Raw genomic sequence first — 26,111 nt, 5'->3', positions numbered from 1 at the left:
TGGAATATATCACCAAAAATAACCTGTTGAGTTTATTGCTTATAGCAGTAAAGGAGAGTACCATCTTTACATAGCTGGTAGCATTTGCAGAGAGTGGTGGTAGCGGTGAAAAGATAGCAAACTGAGAAGAGACAGCAAAGTTGGGGTATTTTTTGAGGATTTGGAGTCTGGTTTAAGGTAGATGTTTCAGTGCGAGGCTTGATTAGAATTAGGTAAGGATCATGATATAATAGTTTAGAATTGACAGACAAGGCAAGGGTTTTGAGGTGAGATTTTCAAAGAGTTTGGAAAATGAACAATCGTTTGCTGGTATTTATTGAAAAATTAAATAGTCTGATGTTGGTTTATATGGTTTTTTCGGGAAGTTCCTGAAATGAACAATGAAGTCATTTGCAACTCTTATCTGCCTGGGCAAGAATTTCCTGGAATAGTAAAGTCATGTTGAAGACAGCAGAATAGCCATGGTTAATGTAGACTGTAAACTCGGTGTAGACAGTTTCAGTTCTCAGTGCACATTCAGAACCACAATAAACTTTTAACATGTATTTGTAAAAGTCTAATTCTTAGGCCCATTACAGAGACAATACATTCTCTTAGTGAGTGGTTTGACTTCGAATTTTTCCCCTGAAGAATGAGGCCTAACTTTAACAATTAAGGTGTCTGACACACCCAATAAGGCAGTTGGATATATGAGTCTGCAGCTCAGTGATGAGATGAGGGGGTAAGGGGCTTGTTGCTCCTGATGCAGGGTGTGCTCCTGCAAAGCAAAGAGGCCAGAAGTTATCCTGACCTCTCAGGATAAGAGATGGAAATTTGGGAGTTATCGTATAGATGCTATTAAAGCTACGTGCCTGGATGAGCTTGCCTAATGAGGAAACATAGAGTGAGAGGAAGAATGCCTGGGCCTTAAAAGTTCTCCTACTTAATGGCTGCATATGTGGGTGTGGGTGTGTGTGTGGGTGTGGGGGTGTGTGTGTTGGGGGTGTGCATGTCTGTCTGGGAGTGCGGTGAGGGAATGGAATAAACCTGCAAAAGAGTGGCCAGAGAGGTTGGAAGAAAACCAGGATATTGTTATAGGTAAGCCAAGGAAAGTGTTTTTAGGGTGATGAGAGAGTGGCCAAACTCCTGTAATAGGGAAAGAGAGATGAAGATATTGCCATAGGTTAGTTGAGGAAGTTTCTACCTGAAGACTTCTGTCTTGAATTACGTGTGTGTGTGTGTGTGTGTGTGTGTGTATGCATATGTGTGTGTGTTTGTGTGTGTAATGTACATACTGAGTGGTGCTGAGTTGGAGGGTTGTCATGTAATTGTAGATAGTGAAGATGGTTTGAAATAAGTAGTAGATGTTAGGGAGAGCAGGAGATCAAGCTCAGCGGAAAATTATAGTAGGATTGTTGACCAGTGTTGAGGCCCATTTAAATTTGCTGATCAAAACTGCTCTGTTGTATGACTGTTCAGTATGGCTGGGAAAAACTGGTGCAAATGTGGAGAAAGCCTTAGTCAGGTAGATCAGGATTGGGGTAGATGAGCATAAATTTGTGCACTGGAATAGACCCAAGTATATATACCTTTGTCCTGCTCTCTGCCTCTCAAGTGGCTGTAGCTGGGTAGCTTTGTTGTACTGCTTCATTTCTTTCTGATGGGTAGCCTCTTGTGTCCTTCTCACTTTCCCCTAAGCCTCCTATTTGACTGGTATTCAGCCCATCTGAACTTATTTTTAGTTCCGTGAAGAAACAAATTATTAGTTCTTCCCTCTCCCTGGGCCTTGAAATCTCTGGTGTTGCTTCTTGGGAAGAATGGTATTTGAATAGAGTTTTAAAGGAAGAATAAGAGTTTGCTGATAGGACAAAGGATGAGATGAGGGGGGAAGGGGCTTGTTGCTCCTGACGAAGGGTGTGCTCCTGCAAAGCAAAGAGGCCAGAAGTTATGAAGCACTCCCTGGAATGTGATCCTTGGAGAAGGGAAAAATGTTCTTTGAACATTTTTTTAAAGTTTGTTATTTGTAATGCATATGCATATTTTACCTTTTTTTTTTTCATTTTGTGTTAATCTAACCTAGTACTTTAATTTTCCAATTTATAATACGCTGAGTTTTCCTCAATAGATAGGGTTAGTAGAGTAGAAAATCCTACAAATAAAAATGAAAACTTTTGGGGTAAAAAAACAAAGTTGTGGTTATGGAGTTTAGTCAAGTATAAATTTTCTTTTTACTGTTTGGATTGCAATCTTACAACCTGGCCTTTATTATAGATCTTATAAAGAAAGTAAAGTATACTTGTTTTTTAATTTATTTTTTTCTTAGAGTATACTTGTTAATTAGCTTGTTGTTATGCTCCCTCCCTGTTAGGAGTGGTATGTGAGCAATTTCTAATTTTCCATTTAGCAAGAAATGTGTTAAAGGATTAATATGTTACCCCTACTCATCCCCCAAAATCACAAAAAAGCTTTTCTGAAGGTGATGGTGGTTTTTTAGGTTTGAAGTCAACTGATTCAGCCCTAGGAAGATTCTTTTTGGGGATATTCACAGTAACTTTGAAATTAACTGACCATATAAGAGTGATTTTTTTCCTTAAACAGCCCTTCCCTTTCCCAAAGAAAAACTACTGGAAGATTGAAGAATGCTGGCATATTTAATATGTTGCCAAGTGTTCCCCTGTTGCCAAGGAAAGTTGGCCACTATTCAGTAGAATTTGTCTTATACATTCTTTAATAAAATGTTAATTTTTTAAAAATGTAATAAACTATTACTGTGTCATGAATTACAGAGTGACAAAATAGCACTTTCAGTTGTCCAGTTCAGGTGTCTCTTGGAAAGAAAAGCTAGAAAGTTGCCTACACGGTCTTCTTTTTTTAAAAAAACACATTGAGCAAATTCATATTTAACCTGTGCCAAGTATGCTAAGAACATTCTCAGTGAAACCTACGTGAATATTTTGTGAGATTGTACTTCAAAAACATAAAAGACAACAGATAATACTATTTGATCTTAATTGAAAAATGTATCATGTGATATAGAATTAAATTATTTTTGAAAGGAATTGAAGCTTTTTTTTTTTCTGTTTTTAAGGAGTTTATAATATGGTGAAACCTGGGAAGTTTTTGTTTAGATAGCTCATTTAATCCTGGTGAGTAGAAGACCAGATTTTAGATTTGAGGATTGGTTCAGTATAGCTTTATTAGCAGGTTTTCTACCTTTTTGGTCTCAGGACCTTTTTACAGTCTTGAACAGTATTGAGGACCCTTAAGATCTTTTGTTTATGTGGGTTATATCTATCTATATTTACTGTATTATAAGTGAAAACAGAAATTTTAATCGACAGGAAATTGTAATTTACTTAAAAATAACAAATATCACTAGTTAACAAATAATATTTAAACAAATAACTTTTCAAAAAAATATGAGAAGAGTAGCATTGTTTTATATATTTGTAAGTTATCGTAATGTCTAGCTCAAGCATAATAGAAAACAGCTGGATTCTTACATCTACTTTTGCATTTTAATCTATTACAATATTCTGTGCAGTGTAGTCTCTGGAAAACCCCATTGTACACTCATGAGAGAAGTGTGAAAACAACAAATAACTTCTTAGTAGTATTATAAAAACAGTTTTGACCTCATGACCCCCTGTAATGATGCCCCAGACCCTATCCACTTGGAGAACCTCTGCTTTAGAGTAAAATGAAATTGGATTCTTATCCTGCCGTAGATCTCACTCTCTGATTGCATATTCTTATAGGCTATTTCTATCGAGCTGTAATAACTCACCAAATTCTATTTCTCAAATCTGCTTTCAGGTAGCCTTTAGTATGAATAGCCTTGGAGCTCTATAGGCTTCAATTGGGAACAGCAAGCCTTGCTAGTTGTGTGATCTCAGGCAAATTCATTAACATTTTTGAATCTGCTACCTCATTTGTAGAGTGGCAAAGCAGTACCAAAGCTCATAAGGCTCATGAGAGTCAAATAAGATAATTAAAGTTATATACCGTTGCTAATCAATAGTCTTACTGTTAATAGGAGTTAGCAGAAAGCACTACCTGAGATATATTCCAATTTTGTTGCATGCATTTTGAACTCTCATTAAATTTGCAAAATATCCTGAACACTTGATAAGATTTGTGTTGCTCTTGCTTTTAAGTTACTCTGGAGAGTAACTTTTTTTTTTTTTTAATTGTTCTCCTTTCTGTCCTCCTGTCCAGCACTTACTTGGGCCTTCTTAGTGCCAGGCCCTTGAAAAGGAAATGGAAGTTTTGACACAAGAAAGAAAATATACTTCCTTCTTTGAGGTGTTAATCTTGTACTACTTAATTAGAAACAATTAGGAAGATGCTATATAAAAGATGTGTGATGTGTGAAGGCTGTGAGTGCATAGTGTAGGGAATGCCACTTCTAAGTAAAGAAGTAGAATAAGTAAAGGAAGATGAGTTTGTGCCTTTTCAACTGCTGATTTTTATAACTCCTAAAAGAAAGAACTATCAAGCACCAGTATTTATTCAGTGAAGCTATGTGCTAACTCCTATTCTGGGTGTTATTATGTTGGTGGTTTAGAGCATGGACTAGGGCATTCTACTACTTGGGTTGTAAGTGGCTCTTCTGCTTACTTGCTGTGACCCTGAGTGAGTTTTTAACTCTTCGGTGCCTAAATTTCTTTATATGTAAAATGGGGATACTTTTAGTAACCTTTATGGGGTTACTGTGATGGTTAAATGAGTTAATGTATGTAAAGTTCTAGAACAGATCAGTATGTAAACTGTTTAACTGCTTTTCTATTATACAGTACATTAAAAAAGGAAAAGACATCATTTCCTTGGTAACATTAACTTCTAGTAGTCCCAGAGAGATCTTTTTTTTTTTTTTTTCTTTTCCTGACCAGTAAGGGGATTACAACCCTCGGGTTGGTGTGGTCCGCACTGCGCTCAGCCAGTGAGCGCACCGGCCATCCCTATATAGGATCCGAACCCGCGGCCTCGATATTACCAGCGCCTCACTCTCGCACTCTCCCGAGTGAGCCAAGGGGCTGGCCCCCAGAGAGATCTTATATTTTAAAATGATTGCTGAAAAATTATATAATGTGAAAAGTTAATTGTCTTTTTTTTTTTCCCACTCCCTTGTTATTTAAAGCACATTTTATTGCTTTGACTTGCACTAAAAGACCAGGTCTTTAAGTAAATAGGATGTGTTTTACCTAAAACCATTTTAATGACTTTTTTCTAGTACTTTTTTCCCCTTGACTTCATAGACATCTTATGTGAATGTTGCTTGAGAAACTGATGGTTAGGGAATTACCTAAACTTAAGTATCAATTATTGAGAGAAAAATTGTCCATTAATACCAATAGGTACTAGTCATTTTCCTTACATTTTTAATTATTCTTGAAGAGTATGGTTGCCAGTGTATACGGACATAGCTTGTGAATTGCTTGCTTAGCTTAACGAACAGAAGATTGCTCATATTTCATTGTTGACACTGATTTATTTGAACGATCTTTCAAGTTGTCCTCGGTATATTAAATATTTGGTCAAAACCAGTGTCAGGATAAGTAATATTAGTGCATTCTAGGGCAATGGTTATTGAAAGGTAAGAGTCTTTTGAAGAATCACTGAAAATCATTATTACATTTAATCCCTTATGCTTACAGAAACAATAGAAAAATAGAAGAAACCTTTCTCTGTCCTTTGTGTCACTGAGGCTATTAAGTAAATAGTAATGCTAGTGAGATGTGTATACAGAAGGTAAACATGCATTAGGACTCCAAGAAAAGCTTACTTGGAGTTATATGCTTAAAACAAGAGACTTTTTCTGCCACTTTAATATTTCCAGATTTAAAAAATCAAGTCTGTGACAGAAAAAAGGTCTTGTTTTCTCCTTGGTAAAAAAAAATCCATATGTTTTGGAAGCAAGTGGAAACGCAAAAGAGGTCTACTTTGGACTCTTTGAGAGGCATTTTGATGCTACGGGCACATTTTTTGTCTATTAATTGAATGTTCTCATTTACTGTAATTAAGTGATTTTTTCCTCCTCCAATATTTGAGTAAAATTAATAAAAGTAAATTAATTCTGGATTAAGTAATGATAAGTTTGTACCCATTTTACTGCCTCTTACTACTTATGTATTGTCGAGAGCCTTGGTAAGTGCCATTAGGTTTTCTTTCTGTTTGCACATCCAGTGACTTGCATTTTAATTGAACTTTAAGCCTGCTATTAAGAAAACAGTCATAATGAAAATGTGTGCAAGGGCATAGGAACTCACTATAAACCTTGACCCCAAAGCATGATAAAAATAGAAATTGATTTTCTAGCATCAGGTCAAAACCCATAATAAATACAGTCATGCGCTGCATAATGATGTTTTGGTCAATTAAGTACTGTGTGTATGATGGTAGTCAGAGCAATATAGCCTATGTGTGTAGTACACTATACCATCTAGGTTTGTGTAAGTGCACTCTGTGATGTTTGCACAATGACGAAATTGCTTAATGTAGCATTTCTCAGAATGTATTCCTATCAGAACGTATTATTTAAGTGACACATGGCTGTATGTATTTATTTTTTGATGGTAGCACTAGGATTTATTAGAATGTGCCTTAATACAGGTGCTGGGGCTTGCCCATGGTGCTGTGAATGTATAAAACCCAGACATTCTGCCAATTCTTCTTAAGCAGTGACACCAGGAAATTGACAGCCAGGTGGATGTTGTACACAGGCTCATCATCTGTCATCTTCACATGGCCAATGGCAACGGCCAGATATAACATCTTCTTCATCTGGAACTTGTTTGTGGATTTCACCTCATCTACTTTGGCCACCATGTTTTCATTGTGTGTCAGCCTGGGCCCAAAATTGGTGGGATCTGCTTGATCAGAGACTCTGAGGCCAAAAAGGTATCATACTGCTTGGCCAGCTTCTTGACCAGCTTCTTATCTTGTTGAGTTTCTTTAATGCATCGATATCCATGTGGGGGATATGCACAGCCTTGGCATCCTCACAGTGCTGCTGGTCCCCCAGGACACACACAGAGAACTTGGGGTGGGGAGTAGATTTAAGCCTGGCAGTGCCCTAGAAGCATTTGTCTTTCTGAGAGTAATAGTTCTTCAAGTTGATCTGCCGCTCCACTGTTACAGAAACTTCCAGTGCTTGTGCTGGTTTCCATGCAGGACTTTCGCACCACCTCCTGCAGTGTTGCAAGAGACTTTGCTGCTCATGGTACTACATGCTGTGGTAACTGGAAAAGAAGGCCGTATTTATTTTTAATTTCTATATAATCAGCAAATCCTAGCTAATACCCACATATTTCAACAGTTTTTATTTTAAGAATGAAATAAGAAGTGTTTCTTGAGGCTCATAATGGAATTTAACCTTATTTTTCAAAAAAGAAATCTTTACCACATACACTTGAGTGATCTGTGACAGTAAGAACTAGATGGGCTGATAGGAAGATTGTGAACAAAATTTTCATTTAACCATAAGAAATACTGAATTTGGTTCTTTCCTTTTTTTCTTTTTTCTGTTTTTTTTCTAGTATAAGAATGTTATTTAAAATTGCATACAAATCTTATTACTGTTCATCAACACTCCATTTAGAAAGGAAAAAAGTTCAAACTACCCACTTGTGTCAAGGTTAGTTTAAAATATTTTGGGTAACATAAATGGTTGCATTCTTGCAAAGACCTGTGTATAGCATTTAAGAAGGTAAGCAAGGGTATGATAGAAGCTCTTTTAACAATCTCTAATTAATTTGTGGCTTTCTTTCCATCTGTAAGACTATTGATTGATGGTGCTGTGGTTTGAATGTCCCCCCCAAAACTCATGTTGAAATTTTATTGCCATTGTGATTGTATTAAGAGGTGATATGTAAGAGATGTTTAGGTCATTAGGGCAGATCCCTCATGAATGGATTAATGCTATTATCACAGGAGTGATTTTGATATTATGTGAGTGGGCTCCTCATAAAAGGATAAATTTGACTCCCGTTTTCTCTTGCTCTCACTAGTGCTCCCTGTGGCCTTCTGCCATCGGATGACCCTTGTCAGATTCTGGCACCCCCACTCTTGGACTTTCCAGCCTCCAGAACCATAACCAATTAAACTGTTCTTTATAAATTACCCATTCTGTGGTACAGGTTGAGCATTCCTAATCCAAAAATTCAAAATTTGAAATGTTCTAAAATCCAGAAGTTTTTGAACATCAAAATGACACTCAAAGGAAACGTTCATTGGAGCATTTCGGATTTTGGTTACTCAGAGGTAGGGATGCTAACCAGGTAAGTATCTGCAAATATTCCAAAATCTGAAAAAATCTGAAATCTGAAGTACTTTTGGTCCGAAGCATTTCAGATAAGGGATACTCAACCTGTATTGTGTTGGCCATGGCGTGTTTAATACTAACTAGTGGCTGGCAGGCTTTAGTAGGCTTTTCTCTAGTTTGATCTTAAATTTCTTTTCCTACCTGTTGTTGTGAGCTTAGTTACATAATTTAATCAAATGTTACCTAAACTATTGAAGTAACAGTGCACAAGGAGAGTTATTTCTGTGAAAACTTTGGAAAGACAATAAAGGCAGATTGCTAAAAAAAAAAAAAAATTAGATGTAGAAAAGACAACTAAAAGCCTGCAAAGGTCATACAAATTTAGAAGAGTTTGGCATTCATAGCTTTACGGATGCCTTTAGGTTTTCCCTTTACTTTTAAAGAAATTGGCTAGAAATGTTAGAGTCTGTGTTGGTGTGCGGTTATATAATTCCTATCATGGATCCAGGTCTTTGTCTCACAGCAAAAGATTAGTGAGCACATTTAAATGTTTTAAGGTAGAATGCTTAAGGTACTTAGGTAAAATTCTTTTCCTTTTTGTGATTCACTGAATTACCAGCTTGATTAGTGGAGTGTTCCTGAGTTAGTTGATTCACCAATTTCTTATTTTTAGTGAATGTACTTTCTATCTCGGGCATATTTTTTTGAACTATAACTTGAAAGAAAGTAGTAGAACTGAAGCACTTTTTCAAACTTTAACATGGATTTTATAGTAAAATTGGAATAATACAGTGACTTCATAGTTAGTACCACTTGTAGCTTCTAGCAACTGTCATAAAATTTTGTATTCAAGCTGTTTCCATTAAAAAGACTTTGTAGTTACCTAGGATTTGGGACCTTCTTATGTTCCTTTCCAGCCTTGCTTGCCTCTTTTTTTTAAAGAGTAGCTCCTTTTAAATTTCCTCTTCCAAGGAATCAGATGATGCTTCTAAGGAACACTCTTGAGCCAGTGTAATGTTTTCATATGGAGGTGTCAAAATATTTTATTTTTTAGTGAATGTTAGACTAAAATGTGGAACCCTTCAACAATTGCAGTTTTGAAAAGAGCATATGTCCTTTTCATATTTATTTTACTTATTATCTTGGGGAGCTAAAAATACCTTTTAAGAATGAGTGGCAACAGGATTGGCTTGCACTCAAATTCTAGGAGGCACAGTGCCCAGAGAGGGCTCCAAAGCTGTTTTGCTGGCTGACTACTCTGGAGCAGCTGACTAACCAGCTGTAGTGCACATTGATCTGGTCATGATTACTTTCATCCTGGAGTAGAACAAGTTAATACAATTTAAGTCAAGAACCACATTAGAAGCTCCTGACCTCAGGATAACCTCTCATTTCCTACCTTTGAAAGAAAGAACAATCCAATTACTTCCTAACTTCTAGCTACAAAAATGCATGGGAACATATAGCCACATCTAAAGAGTGTGCCCTCTTGACTTTCTTTATGCCTTATACAGGTAGATTCAGAAAGGATCTTTCCAGTTTTCCTTTGAAGTAAAAGGAACATTAGTCTTGACCTACTGTTCTGTGTTGAATGAAGAAATAATTCTCTTTTCTCCCCCACCCATTTTTTTCCTGTTGAAATCTTCCTAGACCATTCCTATGGATGCAGCATAGATGAAATAGACCTGGGACTGTGTTTGTAAACTCAGCATTTTCCTAAAAAAGAATACCAGAGTGTGATGACTCTTGTCTGTGTTAGATAGTAGACCAGTGTTTCTTGATAAATACATTTTTAAAACCATGCTTTATTTTGATAAATCTAGGCCTCCTGTTACTCTCTGAATATTTCTACCGGTCACTGTAAAGGTTTTATTGAACTTTATTTTGTAGAGATTTCAACTTTGTTTCTGCTATGACTCCCATGACAGGATAAATAATTTCACATATGGAACACTATACACTACTGTATTGACTAGGGACTGAGAATTGTGAGCAATTTCCAGCCTATAAACTGTAAGTCCAGTCTTCTCTCTCATTCATTATTGAGAGTAACATTATAATAGAAAACCCTTAAATCTTCTCTAATTCATTAAGTGTGATTGACATTTTCTTATTTCAACTGTTAGTAACAAATTCAAATACTCACACAATGTGAGCACCAAATACTAATTGAAGGAATAAACCATAGAGTTGAGAACTTTGTAAGCTTTCAAAGGAATTACCATCATGCTAGAAGTCTGTGTGCTTGACTCTTGGAGGACATATTGAATTAGAGCAAAATAAAAAAGGAAGAGTAGAAATCACTAAAAATGTCATGAAATGAGGAAAGAAAGGAAATAAGAATATGTGTAAGCATTTTGTAAGTATTAAAATTTTGTTGACTTATGAAAAGGACCAAGGTATTTAACGAAGGTCACATACGTTTGAATTGTGTACCTTCCTGATAATTGATGATATTGAGTCACCTGTAATCTTGGCTAAATCCTCATAAGACCCCTGATACATATTTATCATTTCTGGTTGTCCATAGTTATGGGTACATTTTATCTCTGGTTGAAAATTTGAGTGATTTATATAAGGATCAAACTGTGGGTCTTAGCTTTAGCCAAGTAAACGCATACTTTAAAGAAGCATGAATTACTATTAACTGATTTGAGGTGGGGGGAGGATATAATTTGTCATGCACATTTTGGTAGTATAATAAGTTCAATTTAAATAGCAGCTTATAGTTTTACTCATTTTTCAGAGATGATTTTTACTCTTCATGTCCGTTTATCCTAGATATTGCAATGCACTAGATATAATAATGTATCAGATATAAGACGGTGACTATGATTTATTATATCTAGAACTAAGGGAGCTTTTCATATGATCATATGAGTATTTATTTTACTTTCCCTTATATGAGGAACTGGAGCATATTGTCTGTAAAAGATGAAAATGGCTTGTTGTATAGAAAGAGTAGCATCTGTAGTCATCCAGTAAGTGGATATGGCCTAGTTCTCTGATGGAATGTCCAACACCTGCCAATGCTTTTCTCAAAAAAGGTTCATTAATAATTTTAAATAACTTGGCCAATCTAGAACGGATGGATAGCAGTGGAAGGTATTTGCTAGAGGCTCTTTGGCCTTCTCTCTGTCTGAAATCTCTTCTCAGAACTGTTAAAAATGTAACCAGGTGTAGTTGAAAAAATTTTTTAACTAGTTGTGGAATTGAGTCTGGAATTTGTCTTTATGATTCTGCTGAAGGAGAAATGTTTACAGGTCTACCAAAGTAGGGAAGAGGAATATTTACAGGTCTCCTGCAAAGATACTATTTATAGTATTATCTGCTTTATATAAACCTTGTTTTAAAAACACATAAAATAAAAATCGGATAAGATCCCTTCATCAGGAAATAATTTGTCATGCACATTTTTGTAGGATAGTAAGTGAAATTTGTTGACTTTTCAGATAATTTGATATTGCTAAAATTGCTCTAAGTTGTGGTTTTTCTTTTGGAAAAGATTGTCAGGAATGCTCTGACTTACTTTCTTCAGGAATATTATCTAATTTCACAAAAATTGAAAGGAAAGGCAGTTTTGTATATATCTTGTTTCTATCTCATATTTGTGATGACCTCATAAGTCCTTGAACATATTTTTGTAGCTTTTCCATGGTGCTTGATGAGACTGAAGGTAGGACCAATTCCTAGTTCATTCCTTAAAATGGAATAGTAATTTACTAATCTTAAATTTTTTTCAACACAGTTTTTGATATTCATTTGTGAAACAGAGGAAAATATTTTCTTTTCCCTTTTTAGGGAATGGAGTAGAAGACTGAGTATACTGAAATGTTTTTCTGTAATACCTGCTGTCTTTCTTGATAGTACTCACCAGGTAGAGTTGTTGTGAGTTTATCTTTAAAAGCACAGAGAAAAACAAGATAGAAAGAAGCAGAAGAGCATGAAAAACAAATGGAACACAAATGATTTAACATACATATAATTGGAGTCCGTGATGAAACTGATAAGGGAAAGAGGTTGTATTAATCCGTTTTATGTTGCTATACCAGAGATACCTGAAACTGGGTAATTTATAAGGAAGAGAGGTTTATTTGGCTCATGATTCTGGGACAGCTGGATCTGGCACGGGCCTCAGATTGCTTCTACTCATGGTGGAAAGTGGCAGGCAGCCGATGGGTACAAGCAGATCAGCACATGGTGAAAGGAAGCAAGAGAGAGAGAGGAGGTGCCAGGGTCCTATAAACAACAAGCTCTCGCAGAAACTAATAGAGCGAGAACTCACTCATTAATCCTTCATCCCCCAGGGAGAGCATGAATCCATTCATGAGGGATCCGCCCCCATGACTCAATCAGTTTCCAACACCGCCACAATGGGGATCAAATTTCCACATGAGTTTTGGAGGGGACAACACATCCAAACTCCATCAGAGGTAAAACCAGTATTTGAAGAAATAATGGCTGTTTTTCAGAACTGTTGAGACGTCAAGCCACTGATCCAGGAAGTTTAGTGTGCCCAAAACAGGATAAATAAGAAAACCACATCTAATTGTTAACTTTCTTGGTGAAAGATGCCCTTAGTGTCTTAGTAATTTTTCCACAGTCCTAAGCTAAAAGAGATAACTGTTGTATTTATTAAGTAGTTAGATCTGAACACCTTAATAATAGTAGCAGTTAATATAGTGTCTGACAGATGTTGCTGTGTCTACCTTAGCACATAGTTTGGGACTCACAGTGCTAAAATTCATTTTATATGTGAATTTATATATATGAGAATTTATATTATATTTTATGGGATTTTTTATTATATGAATTATATGAATTTATATTATATGAGAAAAGTCTTAGAAGTGGTCAGAGGGGGGGAAAGACGTGTTATTTACAGGGAAATAGTAAGAATGAAAGTCAGTTTCTCTACAGACTATGGAAGCCAGAAGACAATGGAATGACATCTTTAAAGTCCTAGAAGAAAAAACTACCAAGCAATAATTCTATCCTCAGTGAAAAATCAAGATGAAATGAAGATATTCTTGGATAAACAAAAGCTGAGAGAAGTTATCAAAAGATCTGTACTTCAAGAAATATTAAGGAAGTTCACCAGGTTAAAAAGAAAAATTCCCAGATGGAAGTATGAAGGAATGAAGAGCTCTAGAAAAGCTAACTATGGTTAGCAAGACTATTGACTTTTACCAACAATATTAACAGTGTCTCATGGGGTTTATAACTTATGTAGAAGTAAATATATGACAGCAGTAGCAAAAATAGTAAATGGAGTTGTAAGAATTTCATTGTTTAGGACATGGTAAAAGTACTAATTTAAGATAGAAAATAAAATACTGTATCTTCTACAGTAACCACTGAAAGAATGATGCTAAGAGATGTAACAAGCCTATAAAATGCTTAACAATTATGAAAAGTGCCTGCGGCTGGCCAGTTGTTCAGTTGGTTAGAGCGCAACCTTAGAACACTAAAGTCATAGGTTTGGATTCCTGTACTGGCCAGCTGCAAAAAAAAAAAAAAACTAATATAAAAGAAGGAAAGAAAGGAAGGCCAAAGGATAAAGAACAATGATACAAATAGAAAATAAATAGAAAGATGGTAGACTTAAACCCAACTATATCGATAATTAAATGCAAACGGACTATACATTTCCATTAAAAGACAAATTATCAGGCTGTATAAAAAAGCAAATCCCAACTGTATGCTGCTTATAAAGCATAAACAGAAAGTTTCATAGTAAAAGGATGGGAAACAATCCTGTGCAAATGTTAACCAAGAGAAGGCTTGTGTGGCTTTACTAATAAAATGACACAGTGGGTTTAAGTTAAGAAACATTACTAGAGATTAAAAAAGGGATAAGGCTAAAAGGCTGTATTCATTAGGAAGATGTACCTAATTTGTATGCACCTAATTATATAGCTTCAAAATACATAATGCAAAATGGACTAACTACAAGGACGAAACAAACAAGTCCACAATTATAGTTATGGATTTAATATATTTCTTTCATAGATCTCTCCGATTGAACAGGCATACAAAAAAATCAGTAAAGGAATTAATATTGACCCTTACCTCACACCAAATGCAAAAAGTAATTCAAAATGGACACTAGATTTAAATCTAAAGGTCAAAACTATAAAACTTGTAGAAGATAATATATAGAAAAAATATTTGTGGCCTACTGGTACCAAGAATTTCTTAGGAAAGAAGGAGCAGTAACCATAAAATAAAAAATGACATATGGGACTTCATTGAAATTAAAAATATTTGTTCTTTAAAAGATGCCATTAAGAGAACAAAAAGTCAAGCCACAGAATGTAAAAAAAAAAATGTTTACATTTATGTCTGATAAAGGCCTTATAATCTATAATGTGTAAAGAAGTCTTAACAGTAAGACAACCCAATTAACAATGGACCGAAGATTTGAAGAAGCTTTATGAATAGATAATAAGCACATGAAAAGGTGATCAGCATCATTAGTTACCAGGAAGATGCAAATTAGAATGACCGTGAGGTACCATTCATCAGAATTGCTAAAATTAAAAAAGATAGGTAGTACCAATGTTTATAAGAATATGGAACGCATGCATTGCTGGTGGGAATAGAAAACGGTACAGCCATTTTGGAAAACGACATCCCTTAGAAAGTTAAACGTACATCTACCATATGACTCAGCAGCTTTACTCAGGTATTTACCTAGCAGAAATGAAGAATATGAGAATATTTATAGCAAAATTTAATTATAATATTTAAAAACTGGAAACAACCCAAATATTTATTAACAGGGAAATGGGGAATACTCTTAAACAGTAAAAAGAAACACACTGTTGATAACACAACATGGAGTAACGCAGAATCCTAGTGCTTAGTAAAGAAGTTACGCATATAAAGGTACATTCCCTTATGTGATTCAGTTTATATGAAATTCTAAAGAAGGTATTGCCTTAAGGAGCTGAAAGACAGGAAGTTGCTGTTGGGGCTGCTTGGTCATCTTCTAACACTATGAGCTCTAGCATCTTGAGATGTGCAAAGTTCAAAAAACAGTGTTTATTTTTTTGTCACGATTTCTTCAGTGAGTAGCACTTCATGAAACCTTAGAGTTCTGCAGAAACCCAGTTGAAAAACCTTGTACTAGGAGTCCTAATTATAATAATGCTAATTGATTACATTATATTTCCATCCTTTCAAAACTGGAGGTGATAAGAATTTTGATTAAATATCTAGAGTGTATCACTGTGAATCATTTCTGTAATTGTCTTTGTCTCCTCACATGATTTTTGGAGGTGAATAGCACATAAGTTATTAATAATACATGTCTGAGGTCTTTCTTCTTCCATCAAGGCACCTCGCATGCTGAGAAGACAAATCTAGAGCATTTGATGTATGGTGTGGAAATCATTTTAGTCAGTATCCAACTCTTCACCTCCCTACCTAGCAGTACGTGACAGTTAAAATGAATTCCTCCAAGACCAAAACTGCTTTTATGTTTGCTGTCTCCTTATTGTCATTGCTGTGGGTTACATTTAGACTGCTTGCTTTCTGAATTAAAGTAGGATGTGGTCAGAACAAAGGTCCACAAGCTACAGCTCTAAAGCTAAGAATAGCTTTACATTTTTAAAGGTAATTTTAAAATATTTGGCAGAGACTGTATGTGGCCCACAAAACCACGAATACTTACTATTGAGTTATTTACAGGCAAAGTTAGCTGACAACCGAGCTTAGAGAATGCTTTAACATAGTTATTTGAGAACCAAGATTTTATAAAAATCAAAAGTGTGCTGTAAATATTTTATGCTCAATTAATTGTTTTATTGACATGTGGAGGCAGAGTTTATTATAAATATAATTATTACAACAGCTTTATTGAGACATACTATAGTGCTCACCCCTTTAATGTGTACAATTTAATGTTTTTAATATACTTACAGTTGTATAATTATCACCATAATCTAATTTCAGAATGTTTTCATCACTCCAGAAATAAACCTTTTACCCATCTCTCCCAATCTTCTTCCCATTTCCCTTAGCCCTGTAAGTGTTAAATGAGTTATTCAGCCCACTAGTTTGGAATTAACAGAAATGCACTAAAGTTAATCTTTATGTTCTATCTGGAAAAAGAGATTTGTTGAGTAAATAATGAGGTAAACAAAGCTATAAGACAAATAAAAATTGAAGTTCAAGAAATCAGAATATGTGTATGTGTATTCTTAAAACCAATATAACTGCAATTGGCAATAAAAAAGTTATTAATAAAAGCATATCCTGAGATATTATCCCTTAGCAGTACATTAGGTTATTAGTATAGGAAAGCTCAGTAAGTTTAAAAAGTCTGTGAAAGGACACATTATATCACAGTTTAATTTATAGCATTTCCCCCCCTCTGGTTTATGTAATAATGCTGTGTTCTATCACTGATAACATCTTAGACTTAGTGAAATATGGTATGTTTGAAATGATAAACAAATGTTAATAAAAACTTAACTGTTACAGAAAAAGATTCAGAGCATTTCAGGCAATAAAATATTAAAATAATTAGTATGAAAAGATTTGGTCTAAAGGAAAAAGCTACTTTTGTTTGAAAGTAATAAAATAGCATTTACCAAAAAATTTAGCAATTCATACCTTTCACTGATCCACATTAATCTTCTAATTTTTGAATAGGTGAGAGTTTAAAGTTTTTATGTGGATGCCACAATTGAGCCTTACGAACTTCTTCAATTCTTGAGGTTCTGCTTTGGTTCTGAAGATCTGCATTGCCTTTATTACAGAGTACAGAAGGTTCATTTTTTCAGTTTGGAGTATTAAAATAGATATCCTTATTTTGATATTGATTATGTATTTTATGAAGTCATGAGAAAAATCAAACAGACTCGTTTAACTAGAGTTTTGTAACTCTAAATATCACCTTAAGTGTCTAAAATGGAGAAATAAAATCATACAGGTGATATTGGCTATTAAGCTATTTTCCTTCAGCTTCACACTCACTCTTCTGAACTTTACTTTGTGGTGTAGGAGCAGCAGGGACCCTACAAACTATATTTCTCTTTTGCAGTTGGTTTTCTGTTATGTTCTGCCAGTAGAGAAGGTAGAGGGAGATAGGAAAGTAAGAAGAGGATTTTCGCATTGTTTACCACCTCTTCTGTGAGTATTTCCACAGCAGCAAGTCTGCACAGGAACAGGAGTGGCAGATGGCTCCAATTTGCAGTTTTTCCACACACACAGCCATCCTCATCATATCCCCTCAGAGATACCAGTGTCAACTAACTGTTTCCTCCCTTTAACAGATGTAGGTCCCAGCTTTGTAGGGATGTTTCTCCAAGCTCTTGGCACTTAGTATCATTTGAACAGTGCTTCCTTTTTGGAGGTCTAGATTCCAGTTTCATAGGGTTTCTTGTGCAAGCCTCTGAGTTTTAATAATTCCAATAGCTTCCCCTTGTTTCCCTCAGCTCTGGTGCTGATAGTTGCTGCTTGCAGTTGCCCTCCGATAATCTGTGCCCTCCTTTTTGCCTTTTCAGTTCTCCAATTCCTAGTTAGCAACTTTTATTAAATTCTCTCTGTTAGGATTACTGGTTTCTGTCTTTTGACTGAACCTTGCCTAATACACTGTTCAAAATAATAGGCCTTTGCCAAGCAAAGGCAACCAGTGAACATCTTTATAGATAATTGTAAAGATCAGAAGCCATGATAAAATTACCTGATGGAGAGAAAGATCTTATTTTGATAATTTTTGGTATCTAAAGTTCCTCAGATAATAAGATGTTTAAAGCAAATCTTAACATGGCATCAAAGATTATCATATACCTGAGGCTTGATTGAGCCTTTCCATTTCAGTGGTTACTGAGATTGAATATGCTTCTTTCTCACCAGTATATGTTCACCAGCTCTTGTAAGAAAGTTCCAGAGAAGAATACAGATTCATCTACCATGATACCTTTCAGATTATCAGGCCTCTGTCTGTCATGCCTCACTTTTAATTAAGCCTTCAGGTTTTCCTTTCCTTTCTACCTCCATTGTGCCTGTAGAGTGAATGCCTGTTTTCTTCAATGTACTTTCCTCCTTAATACTTAAGTGTTTACTAAATACAGGCTCACCCAGAGGGTTTCCAAGTCTTCTAGTTATTGATTTAAATATACTTTCCTCTCCAGTGTTTAGTGGAGTCACCCTGGCCTACATATATCCCATTTCCAGATCCCTTCCCCCATTATGGTACACATTATAGACTTCCATATCATTCCTAACATAATATCTTTAGCATAGGCTGCCTTCTTCTAAGTATAATTAAATAAAATCTATAATTACTATGTCTATTCCTGCTTTATTTCCCTTGTAGTGGAGATCTATTGATCTCCCAACTGTAGATAACTTTCGAATTTCTTAGTTTTGATATTGGGATTTTAGGGGGGAAAGTAAATATTTCTTTGAAATTTCTTTATACTTGTTGAGGGGGATAAATAATTTGTTTTCTCTTTCAGAATTTTGATGGGGATTTTGTTTGTATTTGACCTTTTCTTTATATTTGCTACTTGAGTTTTTATGATATAATCTTTAAAAAAACAATTGTGTTGGTTATTTCTTTCTAATCTTGAATTTTTAATACATCATAGTATGTTAACTTTTTCTGTGATGTTTGTTTCCAAATGCTAAAATGTTGTTAAATTGCAAAAATTGTTTTGGGGAATATGGTAGGAATTCCTGCCCACTTGAAATTAGGCATGGCCATGTGACTTGATATAGCCAATTAAATCTGAGCAAAAAGTAATGTGTGATACTCCTACATGGAAACTTTAAGAGTTAGAACAGGTAAGTACTTTGCCACTCTTTATCCCCTTGCTGTGTTGGTTGTTCCTTCAGCCTAGGTCCTTGAAGTCTTGGAGCAGAGCCCCAGTCAACTCTCAGTGGATATACAGCATGAAAGATGATAAAAATCTCAGTTCCTTTAAGCTACTAAAATTTGTTGGTGTTTGTTACTATAGCATAACCTGGTTACACTGGACTGATACAGTTATTATTAACCAATATGTCTTTTATATAGGAACAACATTTATTGAATAAATACATTGTAGATAAAAGCAGTTGTTTTCCCAGGGTATTTGTGTTTTTTCATGTTCATCTTCAGTGGTTGTAATAATCTGTATAAATTATGAAGATAACCTGCTGAATGTTTAGTTAGGTGCTTTATTTGCAGGCAAAATAGTGACAAGTATTAGATATGTTGGTGGGCCAGGAAAAGAAGAGAAGCCAAGAACAGAGCGATATATCTCCTAGAAGAGATCAAATTTCATGCCCGACGACATCAAAATGGGCTGTTTGTTTCAGGGACAAAAAGTCCATCTGACTGTAGTCAGTTTTGGAAACTCATCTAAGTGACTAGCCTGAAATTGCACAGTGGATGACTGGGAAAAAGAAATCAGCCCTGTGACTCTAGCCCTGTGTCCTTTTTGTTATTAAAATATTTTAGTGTCTTAAGATTTTTTAATCCACTGTTAATTATGCCTCTCTTTTCATTCCTAATTTTTTCTAACTTATGAACATTTTCTCACTAATTTGCACAGAATTATATTAATCATAATTCTTGGCTTATAATGTATTCACTGGTCCCTGTATGGCCTGCACATCTATGTGTATATGCATTTATACGTGAATAAAATAATCCACATCTGTGAACACAGCTTCTTAAACATTGCCGGTGACTTTCTTTGTGTTCTTCTCTTTGCTTCTCCCTAATTGATAACTGTCATCATGAACTTCATTATTTCAGTCCTTTGTGTTTTATGAAAGTATGATAATACACGTTAACCTAAACAATATATTATTTTATTTATTCTTGGTTTTATTTTTATAAAAAGATTAATCATACTAAATGTAATTTTCTGGGACTTGCTTTTTGATTAAATTTCATGTTACTGATATTCATCCTTACTGCGTTTAGCTGTAGTTCATTTTTAGCATTGTATAATACTCATTCTCAAATTTAGCATAATTTGTTTATATATTATACTGTCTATAATAGACATTTGGGCTGTTTCTAGTATTATAAACATGTTGCTATGAGCACTTCTGTCCGTATTTGTAGGTAAACATGTGTTAAAGTTTCTCTTGGATATACCCAGGATTAGAATTGGAGGATAGCTTCCTCAAGAAGAATTTGAATCTACTGGTCTAATCATACTACTAGTTCACTTTTCACCAAATAAAATAAGTTGGATTGCTGTAAGAAAGAAGATAGGGTATGTACTACCCACTCAAAGCTGTAAATTCCCAGTGTTTACTTTATTGTTTAAAAATGTTGGTTTCCAAGTGACTAAGTAAGGTAATTTAAAACCCCAAATAACCAATAGTCTACTGTAACCTTCCTGTAGTTGTACTTTGAGAAATACTGTAGTTACATTCAAATGCATGATTAGGAGCTCTCAACTGAGATGTAAACTGATCATTTGAACTGCCATCTTTGTTTTTGAATTACAGTGGAGGAATTTAAATTTTTGTAGTAGTAATGTTTCACTAGCCACCAGAGATGATGATTGGTTTCCAAGTGCAGGAAATAATTGGCAGAGCAAGTGTTTTAAAAACACCTGTTTGTATCTTTCCCTGAACTCCTGATTTTACAATTTAATTTAAAGTTGTTTTTTTTAAATCAAAGAGAATTTGGTAAAATAAATGTAGCTGAAGTAACTAATTAAATTAAAAGCGTTTGATTCATTTACAAAAGAATGGTTTAATGAAATCTTTATATTTTTCAGATACCACTTGTTTCCAATCTATGCTTCTTTTTAAATGGGCTTCTTTCTTTTTGTATATAACCATTTGTATATCAAAATGAGGCACTACCTCAAGTGGTTACAATTGCTCTCTTGGTTCTTTTCTGAGTGAGACCATTATTATTTAAAAGCATCAGATGACATTTCTAATAGATGACTTTCTGAATTCACTGAAACTGAGCAGCTGTTTAGAACAAACGCCCTTTCTGTGGGGATTTATCATCTGCAAATCAATTGATGATTATTCATGATGAAAGTATCTACATTTTAAGTGATTTTCAAATCAAATTTTAATTATATTTTGAATTTTAACTTACTACCCAAAGACAATGTATGCAAAAAATATGTTTAAGGAAAATAATTAAAATAAGTTTCAGTGGAAAGCCAGAAGGATTTGGGGGGATTAATTTATTATACAAATGAATGTATTGAGAAACAATGTTAATGAGCTTGTTAGAGGTTTCTTGGCAACTGGCTTAGGTTTTGTGTAAGTTCTTATTGAATCCAGGGGTGGGGATGTCATTTCATGTACCTGTAGGGTTTCCAATAGAGTGAACTGTATGTCTTGATCTCTACAACCTTAATAAAGTCAGCCAATTAAATTAAATTTTATATTTGTTGTCACATCGGCAACAATTTTCATCAAAGTATAATTTGAATAAGTATGCTATTTGTTGAATAAATATTTAGCCTTTGTAATAATTATAAAAAACATTTGCTGTGTTAACCTGAAGTCAAACTTACTTGCAGCAGTATAACTTCATCATTCTGGAAATAATATAATACCTTCCCAAGATTTTCTTATGGGCACAGTTCATATCTTATTATCTTCTCACCCTCCTATATTGCCTGGGACATAGTAGGGCCTCTATGTAAATGTCTATTGAACGAATTAATAAAACTTTTTAACATATAGGAGAAAATCTTAGCAGAGCAGTCAGCATGAGACAGTTATCAGAAATTTTGCCAGTTAATAGATTGACTTTAGTTAGGCAGAAAGAGCTTAAGTTATAAATGATGATTAATCTATAATATTACTACTTGCTGTCATTCATTTATTCAACAAGTATTTGTGAGTGCCTATTTAGTGCCAGGTTTTGTTCTTAACGCTGGGGATACAACCGTAAACAAAACAATATATCAAGTCTCTGCTCTTAAGGAGATCATATTCTAGTGGAGAGAATCAGCAGTGGATCAATATTTAGACTGTCAGGCAGCAAGGCTATGGAGAAAATTAAAGCAGTTAAGGGGGATAGAGTGTGACCTAGGTGTAGGGCTGTCACTGTTTTGTACAGTGTGACCAGGGAAGTGATGTTTGAGTAGAACCCAAAAGGAAGTAAGGAAGTGAGCCATTGACATATCTGAGAGAAATGTATTCCAGGCCATGGAAGAGCAAGTACAAAGGTAGGAACAGCAAAGAGACTAACTATCTAGAGTGCAGTGGTTGGGAGTAGAATGGTAGGAAATGAAGTTAAAAGGGAATGTAGTGTTTTGAAGAAGAGAGATGATATTATTTATGATTTAATACTCATATGTTTGTACTGGCTGTTATATAGGAAATATACTGTGGGCAGTGTGGCAGGGAGGGCAGAGGTGGTGGTGACGTGGGAGCAGGAAGATCAGTTAGGATGCTCTAAATATTAAATTCTAAGCAAAAAGATGATGGGGCTTAGATCAGGATTTTAGCAGTTCATGTGGTCAGACTGGATATATTTAGAAGGTTTTGGTGATGCATTGATTGTGGAGTGTGAGAAGAGGAAAGACAATGAGAGCAAGTGTTAGATTTAAGTTACCAGTTTATTGGGATAGCAAAGACTTGGTACCATTCACTGGGATAGTGAAGACTGCAGGAGTAGCAGGGTTTGGAGGGAATAGAGGTACAAATACAATTTCTTCTTAATATTTGTTCCTAATGCTAGATTTTAATTCTTCAGTAGCTAGAAGAGGAAGGGGTTGCTTCCTGACTCTGTGGAAATGTGGTACTGTGGAAAGAAAACCGAATTGGGATCCCTAAGGTGGGATTTGACCCTCTCACTTCCAGAGCCTTTGGCCAAATCACTTCATTTTTTGAGCCTCTTCAAGTCTTTGTTTCTTTAATCATAAAATAAATTTGTTGGCCTGAATTGTATCTAGTGTTCCTTCATTTGTCAAAATTCATGTCTTTATCCATTCTTTTTGGAACTGCTTTGATGATTTCTCCTTTATTCACTTGTTAATTGTAAGGCATTCCTGAAGTTTCTGAACTTCCCTCGGATTACAAGTATTCTTGCTGGCTTCAATCAGTTTTGTAAGTGTAACTCTCAAATCTGTACTTTAAACATTGAGTTTTTTCTGAGTTCTAGCACCTGCCTTAGGAATCCCAATTCAGTTTTCTTTCCATAGTACCAAATTTGTTTGTTCCAGAAGGTTCAGTTCTGAATTCATGTTTTCTCCATACTTGCTCTTCTTCCTGTGCTCAGCAATTGATAATTTTGGTTATGATTATTACTATTATTACTAGCTGACCATTAACCTTCTTCTTGAATTATTAATGTTCAGTTTGCTAAGATAGGTTAACTGGAATTAAGTTTGGTAAACGAACTCAGTAGATCTCACAGTGCGATCTGTGATCTTGAGATCCTTTCAGGAAGCCTGCAAGGTCAAAACTTAATTTTTGTAATAGTGAAATGTTATTTGCCTTGTTTTTTTTATGAGTGTGTTGACATTTTCCCTAATGGTACATATGCAATGTGTGTAAAGCTATTGTCTCTTTATTTCAAATCATAGCAGTGGCATTTTTCGTATGCATGCACTTACAGGGAAAGAAACAGTTTCACTTAAGAATGTTCTTGATGAAGCAGTAAAATTTATTAATTTTTATTAAGTCTCACCCTTTCTTAATATATTTAACTGTAGTGAATCTCACCATGTCTTTCTTAATATTGTGTGACAAAACAGGAAGCATAAAACATTTCTGCTGCATGGTACAGCCATATGATGGAATACTAAACATTCATTTAAAAAGATGATATATAGCTACATTCATTTACCTAAATGGATCTCCGTAACATGACTGAGAGCAAAAAGCTGAAATATAATACTTGATGGGAAAACAGGATGTGAGACAGCATGTGTGGCCTGGTGCAATTTATGTGAATGTATTTGTATATGTTTTATTAAATGTTAATAATAGTTTTGTAAAGTATTAAAACGTGTGGATAAATATATTTGGAGCATCATAATACTCATTAGTATATATTAAGTCTCTGCAAAGTTCTACAGTTTTCTACTTTAGTTGATTTAGCTTTCCAAAATTTATTTTACCATGGAATGCTTTTTTCCAAATAGCATATTATAGTACTTTGAGGGATAGTCACATTCCACAGACGATTGTATGAATGTCATTGACACAAAGAAAGATCTGGCATTTTGTTGTCCAAACTATTAACAGTGGCGAGCCAGGTGGTGCCATTGCTTTCTTCTAGTTTCTATATTGTATGAATTTTATACACCACTTACAATACCTTTATATGGAGAAACAAACAATAGTCATTATCAAAAACAGTCTCTACTCCAATTAAACTATTCTATAAACTGTAGTACTTTAAAATATTATCTGAGTAGCAAAACAAAAGCCATCATTTGAAATAATTGTCACTGAAACTTATTACATCTTTGCTCTTGATTATGAGTCACATTTTTCTGTTTCTTGATCTCTAATTTTTTATTTTATGTCTGACTTTGTATGAAAAAGGACAGTACAGACCGAACTATTCTGTCAGGCCACGAGTATTAGGGGTTGAGTCAATCTAATTCGCATTGAGACTCTGTTACAGCTTTGGTTATAGTTAGTTCACCACTGGTGTCATGTTTTGAGGGCAGAATCAGGACTTTCCCTTCATTAAGGTTTGGGATCTGAGCACTTGTGAGACTCAGGAAATCTCTCCATCCTTTACAGCCTAGCCAACAGTTTTTTGAACTGTGGGAGATCTCCTCTCTCTTTCACAGCCCAGCTGCTGACATATTGAGCAGTTGGTACACTTTCTTTTCTCTAGCCCCACCCCTGGCTTTCCTCATCTCTGGAGAAAGCACTGACTTATACCCTGCTGCATTTGGTGAAGGCCCAGTGCCTCTTGGGCAGGGATTTCTCTAAGCTCTCCTGCCCTGTCCCTAGCATTTTATGGGCCCATCTCCCCACCCCCCTGATGCAGCTCCAGTGCTTGGAAAGGATCCTTTTGGGAACATGCAGATTTGCTTTGTGAATGAGGTTGCTCAGGTCTTAATTTGTCTTGTCAGCCCACATGCATCCCTTAAAAGTTTGTTAAAAGTTGGGTTAGTTTCTCCCTTCTACTGCAGGTTTGCTTCTCCTTTCACCATGACAACAGCCCTGTTTTCTTTTCCAGAGAGGGCTTGTTCCTCTAGAATTTAGTTCATTTATGTTTCTTGGCATCCTTAGCTCTCTGAATTTTAAAAACTGGTTTTATAGTCTCTCTGGATTGTTCTTACTGTTGAGGTGAGAGTGACAGAAGTCTTTTGTAAGTTTCTACCTCGTAGTCATAAGCCATGGTCCTAATATTTATTCAGTTGTGTTCAACTAATTGGTATAGGTTGACTATTCACACTGAAATTATTTAGCCAATTCTTTAAATAAAGTTCTACCAAAATGAGGTAATGGCCATATTTAGGCTTGGTGAAAAAATAATATAAATGCCAGCTGACAGTAGTTAAAATTTTTCATTATTATTGTAAAATATACATAAGAAAATTAACCATTTTAAATGTTTTTAAGCATATAATTCGTGACGTTAAATACAATCAGAACGTTGTGTAACCATCACCACCATTTCCAGAACTTCTTCATTATCCCAAACAAAAATGCTTTACCCAAAGATAACACCCCATTTCCCCCTCTCCCCAAACCCCTGGAAGCTAGATTCTACTTTCTGTTTCTATGAATTTTCCTTTCTACATACTTCATATAAGTAGAATCATGGTATTTCTCCTTTTGTGTCTGACTTATTTCACTTAGCATAATGTTCTCAAGGTTCATGTATGTTGTAGTGTGTCAGAACTTTATTTTTTATGGCAGAATACTGTGGTAGCCCCCCTCCCCCACCCCCTCAACACCCCCA

At 35.1% G+C, this 26,111-nt stretch overlaps 1 protein-coding gene and 1 pseudogene across 1 annotated transcript in view; one reads left to right on the top strand and one right to left on the bottom strand.

Annotated features, from left to right (window-relative positions):
- The window catches only part of CDK17 (cyclin-dependent kinase 17), a 99,075-nt gene that overhangs the window by 14,305 nt on the left and 58,659 nt on the right, over window positions 1–26,111 (top strand). The gene's annotated exons all lie outside the window — the stretch shown is intronic.
- On the bottom strand, window positions 6,583–7,200 carry LOC103587565 (annotated as a pseudogene).

The sequence above is a fragment of the Galeopterus variegatus genome, unplaced genomic scaffold, assembly GCF_000696425.1.
Source record: "Galeopterus variegatus unplaced genomic scaffold, G_variegatus-3.0.2 Scaffold461, whole genome shotgun sequence".
Taxonomy (NCBI): Eukaryota; Metazoa; Chordata; class Mammalia; order Dermoptera; family Cynocephalidae; genus Galeopterus; species Galeopterus variegatus.
The sequence above is the reverse complement of the archived record's forward strand: the minus strand, read 5'-3'. Positions and strand labels throughout refer to the sequence as shown.